Below are 19,403 nucleotides of genomic sequence, written 5' to 3' on the forward strand. Positions count from 1 at the left end.
CTAGGGGAGAAATGTGGAAAGAGAAGAGGAGGGGGAGGAGAGAGAGAGATAAAGAGGGTATTACTTCTACTTAATTCTTAAAGAGTTGCTTAGTTTTCCTTCCACATTTCAATTAAGCCTAAAAGTTACTTTTAGCAGCTCTTTCATCAGGGAACCATCTGGCCGTATTATAGTCTGCTATCTTGATAAGCATGGGCTGAAGGCACATAACCATGTATTAATTCATTTATTTATCCAATATGTATTATGCATCTACTATAGTCTCAGGTCTACTTAGCTCTATAAAGAGTAAAAAAGATTTTATTCATCCCAAACTTATAAGGCCATATATTAAAGTGACTAATAAAGCATGAAATGAATGAACAACCACAGGGAAGGAAAACATTTCCTGGGAACAGCATCTGGAATGAGCTTTGACAATAGGCAGAGAATAGTCCTCTGATGATAATTCCAGACACATCGATGGATATTTTTATGGAAAATTTCTCCACAAATATGTTCTTTTCCTACCTTATTCCTTTTTTAGGCACAGTTGTGCCTTAGTTATCAATTTGTATTTTTTATAACTACTTCCTGTTGTAGTTGATCTTTTCAAATTATATTTCTTATTACTCTCTTCCTGTGGAATCTTTGTCTTTCTTGTGATTTTGGCATGAAATATTGTTATACTGAGTCTAATATTGTATCATATCAAAAATCCTTCTCCCAAGGGAAAAAAAGGTTATAAAATGTGTTTATTTAATTATTATTTTCTGCCCAACATACTATTGCTGTTCATTATTTGTTTAAATCACACCTTAGTTGTTTTGATTTTTTTCTTAAGGAGTGTATTGAAAATTATCCACGTGTTTACCAATTGTTCACTATTTTCTCTTGCACCTTATACTTGTTTTTTCTGTCATTTTGCTTCTTCTTGCAATACTCTTTGTAGTTCTTTATTGAACTTCTGTTGATAGCAAGCTTTTCAATTTAAAAAAATAAGTTTTCAGGGCCATCATTCAAGGTTGACTTTCTGTCAGTATTCCAATGATGTCATTCAACTGTCTTCTGATTCTGTGTAAGCAATCTAATCTCTATGAACATTATTTTTTGGAATAAGATAGTCAAAAATTGAGAGTCTTCCCCCTCTGCCGGTGGAAGCAGCTACTCCTGGAACCATGTCTCTTTTCATGATAGGAGAGCCTCAAATATCTCATGAGCTTCAATGTTTCCAGTGCCAGGGAGATGCTTTTTCTAGACGGACTTTGGAAATGGCTCAACCACATACCAGCCTGCACCTAAAACACAGTATGATTATCCACTCCACCCTCAATTCAATTGCTTTGTCCCACATACCCTGTTACATAACAGAACAGGATGGGGTCACACTGAGAGTGCAGCAGAGCTCCTGGCTTACTGCTTAACCAAGGCTGTCTGCATGTCTCATTGTGAGATACAAGCATATAGGAACTCAAGCTTTCTGTGTATTGGCTCTGGCTTTTGCCATTTTTCCCAGTAAAATCTGTGGCTTAGCCAATGCTCTGTGGTCTTGCAGAACTCATCCTAAGCTCTGATACATAGCAAGTAGTGTATAAGTTTCAACAGATTCTGCATTCATATAATGGTAGTGCCAACACCATTTAGTCAGTGTAAAGGTTAAATGACAAAATACATGTTAAGTGTGTGGCACATAGAAAGAACTCAAGAGGATTTGGATGGTATTTCTGTTATTAAAAATATGAAGTTCTCCTTACATTTAGTGACTTCTCTTTAAAATGCTACATTCTCATAGTACATGTGAATTCGATCTAAGGTGAATTTTTTCTTTTTTTATATTTATATGTTGCCTAGAAGCAATCATTAGCTTAATGGAATAAAAAATAAAATCAACAATAGTTTCTGGACAACAGAGTTTTTATTAATACTTAGATGAAATACTTGCCTAAAAATTTATCCTATGTCTGCAATCAATTATGAAGAGCTTTAGCAAACACGAAATGTTTAATGATTGTTTATGGTCTTTTATTGAGAGAGTACAACCATATCATAGGAGCAAGAAGAATCTGAAATTAATTAGCAATTGATCGTGACAGCATGCCATCCTATATAATTTATATAACACTCGCCTTGATTATTTTTGAACTCATAAAGAAGAACAAACAAAACAAACTGGCATTTGACAAACAAGCAACCTAATTAAAAGGCTATCAGGGACAGCAACAGAATGAATCAGAGAAAATATTGTTTACTAAAGTTGACATATTATTAATACAAAGCAAGAATACTGCTGCATAAAATAAATTTATCTTTGAAACATACATTCTAGGCATAGCTTTTGGCAGAGGGCTCAGTTCAGCAAATTTACCTACTCTTTTTAGTTGTTTGAGAGTACATATGGAAGACCAGATACTATTGTTTTCTCCATACATTACAATATCTTGGGGAGGCAAAACGATATTAAAAAAATGAAGAAAGGTGGCATAGGAATGCCAGTGTTGTTCAGAAAAAGTTTTGTTCTTTTCATGAGCCTTAAGTTGCCTTTTAAAAGTACAAGAAAGAGATCAACAGAAGCTATTTGTGGCTGCATGTTAGAATAATTGCACATTTCTGTAATAAATATCTGATATTTGCATGTTCTCTCTCTCTCTCTTTCTCTCTCTTTCTCTCTCTCTCTCTATGTAGTAGGGGATTAAGAAAGCAAAAAATCCATCAGGTATTTCAAATCTTCCAGCCTATTTTAATGTTTTGTTATTAATAAGTCTCTTATTTCTGAATTTTTTTGGTAAGGTAATGAAAAACGTTAGGTTTATGTATTATATTAAAGAAAAACCTAATTACCCAGTAATATCTATGCAATCCTGGAAGTTCACATCCTGTATAGTTTCTTGAACAACTTTACCTTATTTTGAACAATGTTCCAAACTCAATTTTCCTTCACATTCGCATCGCCCAAAGCATCTTGAATCTACATAAATATGGTGGGTTCAGAAACAGGCTCAGAAAAAAATGGGAAGAACAACAAAGGAGACTTTAATATCACATTACCAATAGAACCAACAGAGAAAGAATTGATAGTATGCTTGATCTCAAGCATATAATTCTCATTCAAAATGAAAAAAAATATGATATTTTGCTTCTGTCTTTTCTAATGAGGTAAATTATTTAAATCATAAATGACCTAGCCTATGCTTCAGCAAATACATTTATAGAAAGTTTACCCTTTCTTGGAGTGATTCATTCATATGAAAGTAGAAAACATGTTATAGAAGAAGGCCATGAATGAGGCTGAATATGTTATGAAAATGAAAACAACAGTGTTAGTGCTAGAGGAGAGGACCAGGCAAAAGTGTTATGTGTTTCTAAAAGCATGAGTATACAGGGTTTATTACTATAGATTTAGGAGCATAATAATTATCTTAACTAAAAATCTAGGAAATATAAAAATTCACTGGCAGGAAGTTAAATGTAAGATTCTAAAGTTGGATGAAAATATGAGCTTCTCGGGAAAAGGTAGGAGAGGATTTGGCAGCATCACTTAAATGAGGAGGCAGTTTTGGAGTTGAAGTTGAAATATAAGTTAGCAATGCAATTTTTTGGAAGAAAGGATGATGGCATTTTATCTTTTATACTTCTCTTTCAAAAGATAATTTTCCTTGTTAAGGAAAAAGAAGGCATAACAGAATATCTGTTTTCTTTTTTATTCATCAGAATTATATCCTGGATCCCAAGTAGCCCCTCTAGCCCTCCTGTGTTCATTTTATTGAAAAATACAACAACCTTAGGCTACTATAAAAAAATAAAATGTCTGGGATGGGGAAATGATGGTCCCTCTGCTATCTGCAATGTAACATTTAGATACTTGGAGCACAACATTCAATTTTCAAAACAAGATTATAAAATTTCTATAAAGAAACTGCAAACTTTTTAGAGAATTCATAGGGGATGGAAGACTCAAAATCCTGGTCTACAAATGATGGTGGGAAGAATTATAGATTTTAATATAGAATAGGGTTGATGTTGGAGGTACGTGTATTAAATACAATTATATGATGTTCTGTCATGTGGGAAAACATTCAGATTGGTTTTTAATGAGCTACTGGATCAAGGTTTGGAAGCTAAAATGAGATTCCCCCCCTCAATTTAAAGAAGGAAATTCTAAAATTCAGAGTTGCCTAGAAATCACATTGCCAATTCAAGAGGAATAAGATTCCCATCAGTGTAGATGATCAAACACAAGTGACACATCACTGACCAAGACTGTTATGGAAATATTAAAGCATCAAATATTTGGTCAGAGGTAATGAGGAACTGGTTCTCTTCCAGTCTTGGTTTTGTGGGTGGTGAACTATTTAACATATTAACATTTTGTAACTGGAATATTACTGTCAAATTAGTTGGACTATTTTGTTTAGTAAGTTACAGAATGCATGCATTCCATATTTATTCTAGGATGGCTACTATTCTAAACAGAATAACCTTTGAGGTATGTTGACTTAAATTTAACAACCCGAACTCATTCTGATGTAATGTTTACTGAAACCCAAAGAGAAAGCCAGTTGTACTAGGACCACTTAATAGGGCATATTTGAGATCTGTTTTGAATTCGAAGTCATTATTATTGAATTACAACCTCTCTATATCAGTGATTATCAACCATTAACAATTTTGTACCCCAAGTATATTTGGCAATGTCTGGGGGTATTTTTGATTGTAAAGACTGTAAGGTGCTATTGACATCTAGTAGGTAGAGGCCAGTGGTGGTCCTAGAAAAAAAATACTAAGAAAAATACTACAATGCACAAGTTACTCCCTGACAACAAAGAATTATTTGATCTAAAATGACAATAATGCCAAGGTTGATAATCTTGTTCTAGTTAAGAAGGTTCTTCTCTCTGCCCTCAATAGTATTCTTTCTCTTTATGTAATTTTTTTATCTGTTATTTCTAATATTTATCTGTATTTACCTACGCATTTATTCTGACTGGGAACACAGGTTTATACATCAGAAAATGGACTCATTATTTCTCGCAGAACATCTTGTTCCCAGTTCCCTAGGCTCTATTTCCTGGTGAGGTGGCACAGTGGAGGACTCAGGTTCCTATGCACTCACCACAGGAGAAGGATCCCAAAATCTTAGAATTATGTGTGGTGACTGGGATTTCTGTGCATTCCTCTCTCAGCAAATATAGATAAACATCTGCCCTGTAATGGAAACAATTTCTCCCTGTAGAGAGAAGGAACATGTCTCAATTCCAGCCCTTGAAAGTCAACTGCATGGCTTCATGAAGAGTTGAATTTATAATTCTCTAAAAAGGTCTATTTTTAGAGTTGGAATTTTGTTACTTTTTAATCCAACTTTCCAGCAATCTTTGCTCAGAAAAGCCTTATTATGGTGGAACATGAAAATATTCATGGCTGGTTGAACACCAACATCCTTGGCTTTATTCCCTTTCTCATAAATATATCTATATATATATATATGTGTGTGTGTGTGTATTTCTCATACATATATATGAGATATAGATATATAGATCTATATCTATCTGTCTATCTATCTATCTATCTATCTATATATAGCTGGAACAGGAATGGTTAATTGAAGGAGGGAAAGTAAAAATTAGAAAAATTGTAATGTATGACCTTGACTGCTCTTCTCATGGTGTTCCATTTAGGCACCCCATGACCCTTAAATACAGCTCTGAACTCTTGGATGTCCCTTAAAATAAACCAGACTCCTCCAAATTAACTGTGTGCATGCACATATGTTTGTTTTCCTAAAAGAATAGAAATCTATGTGCTTAACATAATTTATTTGATCTATCATGAAATGTCATGATTTCCACAGACTATGGTTTAATGCACTTTAGATGGTAGATATTTTCCTGAAAAGTTATACAAAATGTAGTTTTCATAAATTGTATATTATAATAATTTGAACAAATGGAGTGTTGTGCTTTATAGAACCCTGTGATGATTGATTTATTTTGTAAAGTGGTCTCCAATGTGAACAATAAAGCCTCATGGTTATTATTTTACATTTTTGCATAAGTTAAAATGAATTATAGATCATTGTACATGATTATATCTTAACAATGGTAAAAGTAGGGCTTTCAAGATTATATAATAGAATTTTTGAAGAAATAAGCAAATGACAACTTTAGAAAGGAAAAAGGGTGAAAGAAAGCATTACTTTCAGCAAGATTTATTGGTTCAATTCTGTTTTCAGTATTACCATTTACATCAACATCGAGATGCATGTCCAAAATCAATAGTGGAAACTGTTAAGGTAAAATTTCAAACTGAGAAAAATTTGTTAAAGTTTTAACTTAGTGAAGTCTTAGAAATCATAAGATATATAATGGAGAAGCAGGAACAGTGTTACAGCAGTTTCTGAGTAAACATTAACTTAATTGAACTAAAAAAATCAGGAGTAATCTTTCAAAGATAATACTTGTATTCCATTTTTCTCCAGTTTTTGTCAATTATCTAATTTCCGTGGTGACCCTCATTTAACTTCTTTCATGAGAATACATAGAAACACAGTGAATTTGTTTCCAAATTATTTTTGCCTGTATTCTGTATGTTATTAATTTTGTACACTGAAAAAGGTTCTATTTCCTGTAAGAATTTTAATAGATTCAGAACTGATGATATTTGTAGTTAAAACAAACATCTTTAAACTTGGTAAGTTTGCCATCCTGTTGAAGAAAGTCTCATCACCACCACATAACATGTCCCCAGTCTTGCCTTCTTTATTCTTCTGTCTTCATTTTTAGCGCTTGTGCAGCTCAGATGTGTTCAGTAGTGTGATCCAAAGAGTTCATGGTGTGGGGATTCAAGACTGAATCATGTTAACTAAATTGTTTTGGAAAAATTATCTAAAATGTATACATTTAAAAAACATAAACCACATTCTATTTTGTCCATATATTACAATACTAGTAATTGCTATCTGAAAGAATTATTTTCTTAGTTATAAGCAAATAGCTGTAAGATTAATTGTTTATTAAAGCATTGTAGGCAGAGAAAATCTGTGCTTACCAGAGAATTTTTGATTTGTTGGAACTTTAACAAGTTTATGGTATTTTATTTTCTTGACACTCATTTCCTCCCAGGCACTTATATAGAATTAGGCACAGGTTTTAGTATTTCAGGCATCTTGCATGCATTACCTCATTTAATTTGCACTATATCCCAGTAGAATGGATATGCTTATATCAGGAGGAAACGTTACAGAGTGATTACTCTGCTAGTCATGAACATTGTTCAGCAGGACTAAGACACCCAGGAACTGTACAAAGAGGCTGCAGTGGCATCATAATGGCTGTGGGTATTGGATGACCTCCTGAGGTGGCCTTCAAAGCAGCAGATGATTCTTGAGTGCAGACGTGACACTGTCTATGGTGGTGCTGGGGGATTAGAGACCCTTGGTGTAAAATGAGACTGGAATGTTAGAAGTCAGTGTACTGCAACTGTCTCAGTCACAGGAGAGGAGAGTGAAGTTGATATAATGCAAAATAATATCTTCAAAATTTCTGTAAAAAATGTAAAGAGTAAGCTAGTTACTCCAACCAAATAAAGGATGTTTGATGCGTGAGTCCGGTTGTGTTTTTTTTTTTTTTTTTTTCCCCTCCTGTGTCTACTGACAATGAAACTGGAGGGAATGACTTTGAATTTTGCCTAGACACAAGGAAAGTCTTCTGAACACCCAGGTCACTTATTCATTTACTCGCCGAGTTAGAAAATAATACTATGCTTATGAGCAACCATTATGTACCAGGCAATGCTCTAAAAACTGGGGATGCAGAAGTGAACAAAACTGTCCAAGTTCTTGAGGGTCCTGGTGCTGACATTCATATGCACATGTGTGTGTGTGTGCATGTGTGTGTGTAGATACAAACACATAAATAAATAGGAGCAATAATCAGAGAATGTAAGAACTCTCTAGAAATTCACTATCTCACCATACCATAGAGAATGGCCCAGGAACCATGACTGATTAGCTAGTTGAAAAAGACTTCTCAGGACATGATCTCTTTTACAATATCTGAATGACAAGGAGATAGTTTATACAAACATGGAGTTTGGGTAGGTGATGTGGGCTCTCAGTGCAAGAACTATATAGATGGAGAAAACAATTTTATTTAGTTTGGGAAACCAGGGATGGGGGAAGTCTAGTAGGAGGTGGAGAAATCATTTCTAAGAGATAAGGTCACAGAGGGATGCACAGGAAGCTCTTGTATGGATTGGAGAGCTGGGTTAGGAGTATTCCAACTGTAACAGAAAATTTTGAAGGCTTTAAGGCCTCATACTGAAAGGCCAAGATTTTCTCAGACTCTTTATCTATAAAATCAGGATATATGAGTGTACTTCACCGAGTTCATGGAAAATGGAACTAAAAGATACATTTATTTTTGCATGGACTTGTTGAAGCATCATCGTATATAATCTACCTTATATATTTTTGTGAACAATAACCTACCATATATTAAATGTTAATAAATATGATATATATTAATAAAATGGCAGTCTCCTTATAATACTATACCACAGAAGCTGCAAAGCCAATATATTAGAGATTTGGAGAACAGTAAAAAATGTCAGCTACTTTTTATTGAGTGCTCACTCAATGTTTATATTATCTAATTTTATATGAACTCCAACTTTCTGCAATGGAAACTAACTTTTAAAGAGGTTATGAAACTTTCTCAAGTCATACAGCTATTAAGGGATATTAAGGAGAGTGCCAGAATTTCAGTTTCACAGTTCTTCATTCTGACTCCCAAGTCAGGGTTCTCTCTTCTATGTCATATGGTGCAAGGAAAATGTGTGTCCTCTGTTCTCTTGATAGCCTGTGTTTGTAGCGGTTCAGCTCTTCTCAAAGGCCTTCTGTTTTTTACTGAGCCTGAATTTTATGGGCACTTTGACATATGAAACATAAATCACAAAACAATCTGCAGTAATTTATTCTGGGCACCACCATATTTGAGTAAATGGTCTTGTAAAGTAGTGTTTATAATTCAGGCATTCTATCCTCTGTATCTCCATTTCATAGTTATTGAGAGGAAAACTATCAAAGATATGGCAAATGACAGATAAGAAAGTAGTGCCAAAGATTATGTTTAAATTAAAGATGTTATTATAATTGTTATTATGAAATGGATTACTGAGAAATGAATGCAGTAATAAAAAAAGTTTCCCCAGTAACCTAGAGAGATGCATTCTGTGTGAATGAGAACTTTCCTAAGGCCCTAGTACATGGAAGATTATTTTTAAAAAGATTTATTTATTTATTTGAAAGGCTAAGTGACAGAGAGAGGGAGAGAGCTTCCATCTGCAGGTTCACCCACGTTGTGGCCACAACAACTAGGTTTGCTCCAGCCTGAATGTAGGGGCCAAGAACTCCATTCAGGTCCCTGACGTGATTGTTAGGGCCCAAATACTTGAGCCATCACTGCTGCCTTTCCAGATGCGTTAGCAGGATATTTAATCAGAGGCAGAGTAGTTGAGGCTTGATCTGATATTCCATATGGGATGCTGGCATTGCCTGTTACAGCTTAACCTGCTGCACCACAATACTGGCCCTATGGGAGAATATTGAATGAAAGGTTTTATAATGCAGAATTGAAGCAGGCTTAAGACAAGGGAGTTGTGCACTTATCCAGGTTCCAGAAATTGAAGAAGCCAGCAGACAATGAAACTGCTGCTCAGTTATTCCTGATGCAGACAACATGAGTTTCTACCATTGCTTAGGGCTCACCTCCACTGCTGTCTCCACCATTGTGTCTCTGTGGTTGTGTGAGACATCTTGATACTACCAGGTTTTGCTTTGTCAGTATCTGGCAGTTTATTGAGATGGTTTTGTCTTTAGAGATGGGGAATTACTGATAAAGGATAAGGCAGATGTCTGTGGTTAATATGGAAAAGTGATTAAAAGATTTACACTCATCTGTCTTTGCTACTCTGTCATTGAATAACTTATACTAAACTGCTTTGCTAATATTCTTGCTATATTCTGTTTGAATTCTAAATATCCCTCTAAAAAACAAATCACACTGTATAGAATGACTAACTAGTAAGGCTTAATCTCAAACTCTGAAGCTTTTTAATCATCCAGCATGTGCAGCATATAATTTAGAAATTTAATCTGTATGCATAAATGTGTGTCTGTTTCTCCCCTTTTGATCCACCTTACTTTCTCTGTGTTCTCTTAAGAATCAAATCAGGGTTTTGGATTTAGGAGATTCAGGGGGTTTAGGGGTGTGTGTGTGTGTGTGTGTATACATGCGTGCACGTGCGCTTTCTATGTATGAATAGCTAAACACTATTCTATGTTTTTCAATGAAAAAAAAAAAAAGACCCTTGTCAGAGTAGATTGGAAATCTGCCTTAGTACAGTGACAGGAAAACCCCATAAACAAGAAATACATAAATCATCTAAATTTCTAGAAGATGGATTGATCCTGGGGATACAAAAAGGAGAGTGAGGACATGAAGAAGGTGAACCTAGGGGGTTTGGTATATTCAGATAGGTATCTTTGTGTTCAAGATAGTTATACAGGGCTAGTGTTATGGTACAACAAGTTAAGATACAGTGCTAATATTCCATATGAGCATCGGTTTGAGTCCTGGCTGCCCCACTTCCAATCCAACTCCCTGCTAATGGACCCAGAAGGGCAGAGATGGATGGCTCAAATCCTTGGAGCCCTGCCACCCATACGGGAGACCAGGAAGGGGTTCCTGGCTCCTGGCTTCAGTCTGGCCCAACCCTGATCATTACTGCCATTTAGAGAGTGAACCTACAGAGGGAAGAGCTACTTTTTTCTCTTCTCTGTCACTCCCTCTCTCTGTAACTTTGCCTTTCAAATAAATAAGTGTACCTTTAAAACAAATTTTAAAAAATCAAAATGGTTCAAAATGGTCATATATAGCATTTATGGTAAAAAGGAAAAACTAATTTTACCTATGCCATAGAAAATGGATGAGCTCATATGACTATTTGTGCAGGAATTTAAATCAGTCTTTGCAGGAAGTGGTTTTCTCCTTGATTAGCTGTGTGGTCTATTTTTTTTTTAAAGATTTATTTATTTATTTGAAAGGCAGAGTTAGAGAGAGAGAAGGAGAGACATAGAAAGAGAGTGGGAAGAGAAGAGAGAAAGAGAGAGAGAGAGAGCATCTTCCATCCACTGGTTCACTCCTCAAATGGCTGCAATGGCTGGATCTGGGCCAATCCCAAAGCCAGGAGCAGGAGCCTCTTCCAGGTCTCCCACACAGGTGCAGGTGCCCAAACACTTGGGCCATCTTCCACTGCTTTCCTAGGCACATTAGCAGGGAGCTAGACCAGAAATGGAGCAGCCAGGACTCAATCCAGTGCCTATATCAGAGGCTCGCGCTGCAGGCAATGACAACCTTCTGTGCCACAGTGCTAGCCCCTGCATGGTCTATTTAAACCACTTCTCATAAACAGATGGGTGCCATCTCCTCTGCTACAGAGCTTGTAGCATGGAATGATATTCCCTCTTCAATTCTAAATTTTGCATATTAACTTTGATTAAAATAGTAACAGAAACAAAAATCCTCCATTCTCTGAGGAGATAAAGTAGAACCCGTTATCACAACATTTTAGAGCAGGATGAGTCATCAGAAAGTACTCAGTGTCACCTACTTTTGACTTATCTAGGTGTTTAAAAAGGCTCCAGCCCTAAGGTTGATCTGACCACTGGGGTTGAGCTCTTGCTTTTGACCTGTAAAAGAGAATGACATGATTCTGTAGGGGGAACTGGAAGATGTGCCTGAAAGTGCTGTTGGGTATTTACTGGGAAGTGTGCTCAGAAAAAAACTACCGGGAGAGTCCACTCTTATCTTCCAATGCATAACTTCCTAAGAGAAGAATAATGTGTCTACTCTCTAGAAACCAGAACTAAGTCCACACTGTTTCAACCTTTAAAGAGTTTCAGTTATACCAGAAAATAAATGAACCCTCATCTTTTATGAAATTTCTCAGATTGAAAGCACTTCTCATCAAGGCACTTTCTTTCTGAGGGACTCAGCTGGAGACCTAAGTCCCTGCTCAAAAAAGAGTTATCTTCAGAACAGCAACAGCAGCATCGCCTAGGGGTTGTTGGAAGTACGGACTGTGGGGAGCAATCCGGACTAGACTGAGTTACTCGAATTAGGACTTATTCTATGCATCTGCTCTCCCACAATATGGCGCTGGGAGAGAAGTAAACAGCTTCCGCACAGCTGCCTCCAGTTCAACTAATAAACTGTAGGACTTGCTCCTGATTGGAGGAGAGCAGCGTACTCGGCGTGTGGGCAGCCGAGTTGGGATTGGCGGAGGAGGACTATAAAGGAGGAGAGAGACGGCATGCACCAGGAACATCTATGGGGAACATCTAGCTGAAGGAACACCCGTGCAGCCCCCGAGAGAGCCGGCCGGCGGTGTGCCGCTCCCCTGCGGAAGTGGGGAATGTGGCCAGGGGGAACTGCCCTTCCACGGAGGTGGAAGGGACAGTAGCCAACCCGGGAAGAACCAGCAGCAAACCCGGGGAGGGCCGAGCAGATGAAAGAACAGCGCAGGGTCCTGTGTCGTTCCTCTGCGAAGAGGGGGAGCGACATAATGGTGCCGTGACTCGGATAGGAAACCTAACTCGGATTAGGAAACCTAGGACGGATAGCAAACTTAGGAGGGAAGAAACGGGAAGAAATGGGAAAATACCGGAGAGAAACTAGCAAACAGCCTAGGGAAAAGCCGGACGAAAAAGGAGCCGGAAGAAGCTATTGAAAGCCTAGGCATAGACTCGAAACAGCCTAGGGAAAAACCGGACGAAAAAGGAGCCGGAAGAAGCTATTGAAAGCCTAGGCATAGACTCGGATACGGACTACGGGGGGAAGCTGGGAGAAATCTTTAAGGTCGAAAGCGAAAGTGAAAGCTAGAACAAACAGACTCGGACGCGGACTGTGGGGAGAGGCCAGGAGAAATGAGGGAGGAGTATTGTTGGAGGAAAGCTTGGGGAAACATACCGGGTAGAGAAAAATGTTAGGGAAATTGAAGCCGCGGGGGGCAGGCCGAGGCGGAGACGAAAGCCACTTTGGGGTTCTCAAGTTAGCCCGGGAATAGGGGGCGAAAAGTTGAAACCAGAAGCTGAGACGTAAGCCAGATTGGGATCCGTCTGATTAGCCCGGGGAGCAAAGGACGGGAAGCCAAATCGTGGGGCGGAGACGTACGCTGGGTTGAATTCGCCAGGCTAGCCCGGGGAACTTGGATTGAATGCTAGTGGTGGAGACGCAAGCTACGCTGTGTTACTCGCGGAAGCCGCCGCGTGCAGAGAGAGCACGGGGCGTGAATAGATAGGGAACGGGGCTGGCGTAGGCCGTGGTTCAGACGCTAAAGGGTTAAGCGTGGAGACCGCGGAGCGCGCGAAGCCGAGCCGCGCAAAGCCGGGAAGCTGTGCAGATGAGAGAGGCGCGCGGGCTGAAGCGGCGCAGAGCCGGGAACCCGCCGGCGGGGCGAGGTGCCGGAAAGCCGCAGGGATAAGAGAAACAGAAGTTTGGAAGTGAAGTAAAAGAGAAATGGGAATGCTGGAAGATAGAAGTGAAATGGGAGAGGTAGGAATGCCCGGAGATAGAGAAATAGAGAAAAATAAGGCCTCCCCTCAACATGCCAATTAGAAGGCTTGGATTCGGTCTGCCTAATCAAGTGAGGCGATGAGCACCTGCGGGCAGCTAGCAGCTTATGCGCCACAGGTCACCGAAGACAGGCACGAATTAACATCAGTAAGGCTTCCCCACAATACAACAATATTAAGCTTGGATTCGGTCTGCCTGATTTAAGGCGGTAAGCGCCAGCGAGCAGCTCGACCAGAGTGTGAGCTGCAGGTCACCGAAGATAGGCACAAACCAACACTAATAAGTCTCCCCCACAAAAGGCAATGAGAAGGCTTGGATTCGGTTTGCCTGATAGAGCTTGTAAGCCCCTGCAGGCTCGACCAGAGAATGCGCTGCAGGGCACCGAACACAGGCACGCATCAGCGCCTAAAAACCTCCTCATAACATGGCGAAGAGAGGACCCGGATTCGGTTTGCCTGATAGGACTTTTAAGAACCTGTGGCAACTCTAGCAAGTAGAGCAGAGTGTGTGCCGCGGGACACCGAAGACAGGCGCGTATCAACGCTAAAAAATAAAAAGAAAGGGGGATCTGTGGGGAGCAATCCGGACTAGACTGAGTTACTCGAATTAGGACTTATTCTATGCATCTGCTCTCCCACAATATGGCGCTGGGAGAGAAGTAAACAGCTTCCGCACAGCTGCCTCCAGTTCAACTAATAAACTGTAGGACTTGCTCCTGATTGGAGGAGAGCAGCGTACTCGGCGTGTGGGCAGCCGAGTTGGGATTGGCGGAGGAGGACTATAAAGGAGGAGAGAGACGGCATGCACCAGGAACATCTATGGGGAACATCTAGCTGAAGGAACACCCGTGCAGCCCCCGAGAGAGCCGGCCGGCGGTGTGCCGCTCCCCTGCGGAAGTGGGGAATGTGGCCAGGGGGAACTGCCCTTCCACGGAGGTGGAAGGGACAGTAGCCAACCCGGGAAGAACCAGCAGCAAACCCGGGGAGGGCCGAGCAGATGAAAGAACAGCGCAGGGTCCTGTGTCGTTCCTCTGCGAAGAGGGGGAGCGACACGGACTCTCCATCTCTACTTGGACCTACTGAACAGGGAATCTGTATTTTAACAAGATCTGTAGCTAATTCAGGTGATAAGGACTGAAAGACACTGGACTGGCAGCCCTCTACTGGAAGCTCTCCTGACCAAGGCAGAGAAGCCCCTTGCTTTTGTTACTGGAGAATACAAGGGTTCTTGTCTTCACACAAGAATTCAGGCATGAGACAGAGAGTAAACGGAAAGAAATAGCGAGGTTTATTAGGGCAGGGACATCCGTAAGAATGGATGGGCACCTCTCCAGACAGAACCTGAGAGAGAGTGCCCAGTCACTCAGACTGGGGGAGAGCGAGGTTACATGGTTGAGTGGAGAGAATACACCTGGCCAGGCCAGGCAGGCAACTCAGCAGAGAGGCAGAGGGCTGAGCGCGCAGTCCGGTTGAGGCCAGGGGTTTTTAAGGGGATGGGTCTTGCCTCCCCACCTCTGCTCCTCCTGGAACAAAGGACTCTTTGGATGTAAATACGAAAAATTCCTATCTGAGTTTTCCCTCTGAAGTTATCAGACAGGGGGAAGCCTGGCTGGCGTTGCCCCACCTTAGAGGAGCCTTAGAGGAAGGATGGTTATTGGGTAGAAGGGGCAGGGAATTTGAAGTGCAGATACTGGGCTGCACCTGGAAGGTTATCGGGATGACTTTGAGATGCATATGCTGGACCTAGATGTCAACTCCTTAGGCCTTTGTCACACACACATAAGCTCATATCTGACTTCCTACCTAACACTTTGAACTTGACTTCTGAATTTTGAACAATGACCATCAGCAGCCAGCCCAATCTGTGTTCTGTAAATTAACTCTGTGTTTGTCTAATTATTGTTTCTAGTGCCCAGTTTTAATAGGACCCTTAGGCCATTCCAGAAGATGTTTCCCTCAGAGGGAGGAACAGATGAGAAGTTGAATGGGACAAGGAGGATCATGCCAGTTCTTCCAGGTGTTTTACAGTGTGGCCAAACACCCTTCTTTGCCTTCTCCCCTGTGGGAAGACCTCATGTTTCAATAACCGTTTCCTCCCATTAGAGAATCTGACTTGTCTTAAAGCCAGAATGGAACTATTCATCTTTTCACATTGTGAGGAGTCAGATGGGTTAATGGACAGTCATTGGAAATTGGGGTGCAGAGTGCTTGCTTTCCTCCAAGGGTTGTCTTTAGCAAGATGGAGAGTGCCTGCCTGCCCACTCCTTAGGAGCTTCCAGTCTTATCGCGAGAATAGCAAGGGAGTGGTGACTCCACACTTCTGAGTTCCCAGTTTACAATAAAACAAATTAGGTTTCCCACCCTTGAAATGGCTCTTTTGTTTTATCTTGAGCAAGTCAGATACAGTAAAAGATTGCAAATCACTTTTTTTGGTGGCTTTTTCCCCTGCTTTGCAACCGAATCTGATTGCTGTTTTTTTTCTTCAAAATTGTGCTTAAAATCCCCAGTACTGTAGGTTATTTTCCTCCCTTGGAACCCCCTCCATGCTGCTCTGGCTGGAGACCTTTGACTCAAATAGCTTTTAAATCTCTTGACTTATCAGCTTGGAACTTCTTTTTCCATGTGAGACAAAGAACTGAGGGAATAATATCTTCTTTGCTGCCATTTGACCACTACCAACACATTTGTTTAATATTATTCCAAAGATTAGGGGATATTATGTCCAGGAGGAATTTTGTTTTGAGGGAGAAAATTTGAAAAAAAAAAGATCGCCTATTTGCTTTAGTTGTTTAGTTGTTATTGTTTTCGTTTTTTTTTTTTTTTTTAATTTTTGTATGCTGTTTGTTAGGAAAAGAGTTGCAGATTGGTGCCTCCTCACACTGGGCACCAAAATGTTAGGAAAAGAGACAAGAATAGTGTCTGCAAATACTAGCTGATAGAATAAAAAAGGGAGAGAATGATCCAACATGGGAAGTGAGATACACAGCAGACCCATAGAATGGCAGATGTCCTAAACAGCACTCTGGCCTCAGAATCAGCCCTTAAGGCATGCGGATCTGGCTGAAAAGCCCATGAGAGTATTTCAGGCATGGAAAGCCAAGACACTCTGGGGAAAACAAAACAAAACAAAACAAAACAAAACAAAACAAAACCTAAATGAAAGATCTCTGTGAGTGAGATCCCAGTGGAAAGAATGGGTCATCAAAGAAGGAGGTACCTTTCTCTGAAGGGAGGAAAGAACTTCCACTTTTCCCATGGCCTTGTGTAAATATGATCAGAGTTGGTGAACTCAGGGGGCTTCCATAGCCTTGGCAACTCATAACAAGAGCCTCGGGTGATTACTGAGGCCATAAACAAGAGTGTCAATTGTTAAGTCAACAACAGGAGTCACTGTGCACTTACTCCTCATGTAGGATCTTTGTCCTTAGTGTGCTGTACATTGAGATTTAATGCTATAACTAGTACTCAAACAGTATTTTTCACTTTATGTTTCTGTGTGGGAGCAAACTGTTGAAATCTTTACTTAATGTATGCTAAACTGATCTTCTGTATATAAAGAGAATCGAAAATGAATCTTGATGTGAATGGAAGGGGAGAGGGAGTGGGAAAGGGGATAGTTGTGGGTGGGAGGGACATTATGGGGGGGAAGCCATTGTAATCCATAAGCTGTACTTTGGAAATCTATATTCATTAAATAAAAGTTAAAAAAAAGAATAGAGAGGAGGCAGTGTATGAATTTATAGCCATACCAAATTTATTCAGAGAAAATAAATTTGCAGAAGTGGGTGACCAACTGTCTGCATGCACCTTAACGGAACTGGTGGCAGAAGACCCTGGCAGGGGCCAGGCCTTTTTAAGGAGGGCTAGGGATGGGGGTGGGTGTAGGGGGCAGCAGGTGGAGGTAATTCCTGGAACTGGGCGGGGCCTTGGGGACCTGGAAAAGAATGCAGGGTCCAGTATGAAGGCAATGGGGTGTGAAACCCAATGGAGATTCAAGGACAAGGAATACATTCCAATGTTTATCTATCTTTTGGGCAATGAGCAAGAATGGCTGAAGCTTATGTCCTTGTTCCATCAGTGTTCCTTTCTGATCTATTTTGATTTAAATGCAGACTAGACTTTGGTTACCTCATCATCAGTGCTATGGCCTTGAATTGGGCAACCCAGTCTGATTCATCTGCTCTGCATTGATCATGCTTGCCAGCATTGTCCTTCCTGACTTGGGCTAGCTGGAATTGCTATAGGCAGGCAGATAGCATAAAATTGATTAGATTTGTGAGCTGGAAGACCACGTCTTCACCATGCCCCCTGTGTGATCTCATGCCCCTAACTGACCCCACTGATATGCCCACCTGTCAATCAGGCTATGTAAGGACTCCCCTTTGGAAGTGGATATTGGGCTTGGATCACGGTGGGCCTTCTTTGCTGCCTGCATGCTTGCTGCACATGGCTGGCTCCTGGCCTGCTCATTGCCTTATTGTACCCCAACTTGGGCTCTAGACTTTTCCTTCTCCAATAGAGAAAGCCCTCACTCTCCTATGCATTTCTCTCACTAAATAAAAAGCTTAAAAACTTACCAAGTTGCCTGGTCTATTTGAGGCAGTATTCAGAATTCTTCTCTGAATACATGGCAAGAACACGCAAAGCTTTTAATTGATTTCAGGAAATATTAATAAGCAAAACAGTTTCGGAATGCTTCAGCATCTCAGCATTCACATTCTCATTCTTTGTGTTATTTGCTAGACAACAGTCCTGTGAGGCAGTCATCACTGTTGTCTCCACTTTACAGACTAGGAAAGCCAAAAATAAAGGGAAAAAATGAATAAAATAAATGGATTTCTTCAAGATGATAATTTGGAATTTATTGGTGAGGTCAGTGCACTCCAATGATAAAAAACTGCAAAGACAGTAGCATTTCAGAGTATTACCTACATTTGTATTGTAAAAATCTGCCATAGATTTAAAATAGAAGTAATAACTAACATAGTGCTCCAACCTTGTGCCAGTGAATGTTCTACTGGTTTACATACATTAATTCATTCTGTATAACATCTTAAAATGGAAGCACTGCCTTCCCAGGCCATAGAAGAGATCTGGATCAAAAGAGGAGCAGCCGGGTCTTGAACTGGCTCCCATATGGGATGCAGGTGCTTCAGGCCAGGGTATTAACATGCTGTGCCACAGTGCCGACCCCAACTTTTTTTTTTTTTTAATATTTATTTATTTGAAAGGCAGAGGTACAGAAAGGCAGAGGCATAGAGATAGAGAGAGGTATTCCATACACTGGTTCACTCACCAGATGGCCACAATGGACAGAGCTGTGCTGTTTGAAACCAGGAGCCAAGATCTTCTTCCAGGTCCCCCAATCGGGTGCAGGGGCACAAGGACTTGGGCCATCTTCTACTGCTTTCCCAGGTGAAGTAGAGAGCTGGATTGGAAATGGAGCAACCAGGGCTTGAACCAAAGCCTGTATGAAATGCTGGCACTGCAGGCGGCGGCTTTACCTGCTATGCCACAGTGTTGGCCCCCGTGGGGAAGCACAGTTTTAGAAGGGCCAGATGCAATAATGCCTTATGTTTGTATAGAGCTTTTCTCCAAAGAGATCAGTAATATGCTTCATATCCCTGCCCACCTTCTGACCTAAGGCTTTTTTTGCTAATAAGAAAAAGATTAAAAGAGTGAAGAAAAAAATGCATTCCTCTATTTAAATGATCAAATAAAATAGTGATTGCAGCTGAATACGCAGCTATTCAGCTAAAACCTTAGCAGTCAAATGTGAACTAGCCTGAGATTAGGA

Source organism: Oryctolagus cuniculus, chromosome 5, assembly GCF_964237555.1.
Source record: "Oryctolagus cuniculus chromosome 5, mOryCun1.1, whole genome shotgun sequence".
NCBI classification, from domain to species: Eukaryota; Metazoa; Chordata; class Mammalia; order Lagomorpha; family Leporidae; genus Oryctolagus; species Oryctolagus cuniculus.